Consider the following 399-nt stretch of genomic DNA (forward strand, 5'->3'; position numbering starts at 1 on the left):
CGGGGTTCGGCTGCGCCCCTCGCTGCCCCTGCGCCCCTCAAGTCCCGACCCGGGCTCGGTCCGCACCTCGCCCGGCGCAAGTGCGCGCTGGGTCCCCAAAACCCGGCGGGGACCCGGCTGGGACCCCGATAACCGGAGGGGGACACAGAAACCCGGCAAGGGACCCCGGGAATCCGACTAGGTCCCCCAAACCCGGCCGGGGTCCCGAAACCCAGCGGGGGACCCCTGAAACCCGGCGGGGGCCCTGGGACCCAGGTGGGTCTCCGAAGCCGATAAGGACCCCCAAACCCGGCCGGGTTCCCGAAACCCGCTGCGGGACCCCGGGGACCTGACTGGGACCCCGAAGCCCGGCGGGGGACCCCTGGAAGTGCCACCGGCGAGGCCCCCTCCCCGAGGACC

Source organism: Dipodomys ordii, unplaced genomic scaffold, assembly GCF_000151885.1.
Source record: "Dipodomys ordii isolate 6190 unplaced genomic scaffold, Dord_2.0 Scaffold66, whole genome shotgun sequence".
In the NCBI taxonomy this organism is placed as follows: Eukaryota; Metazoa; Chordata; class Mammalia; order Rodentia; family Heteromyidae; genus Dipodomys; species Dipodomys ordii.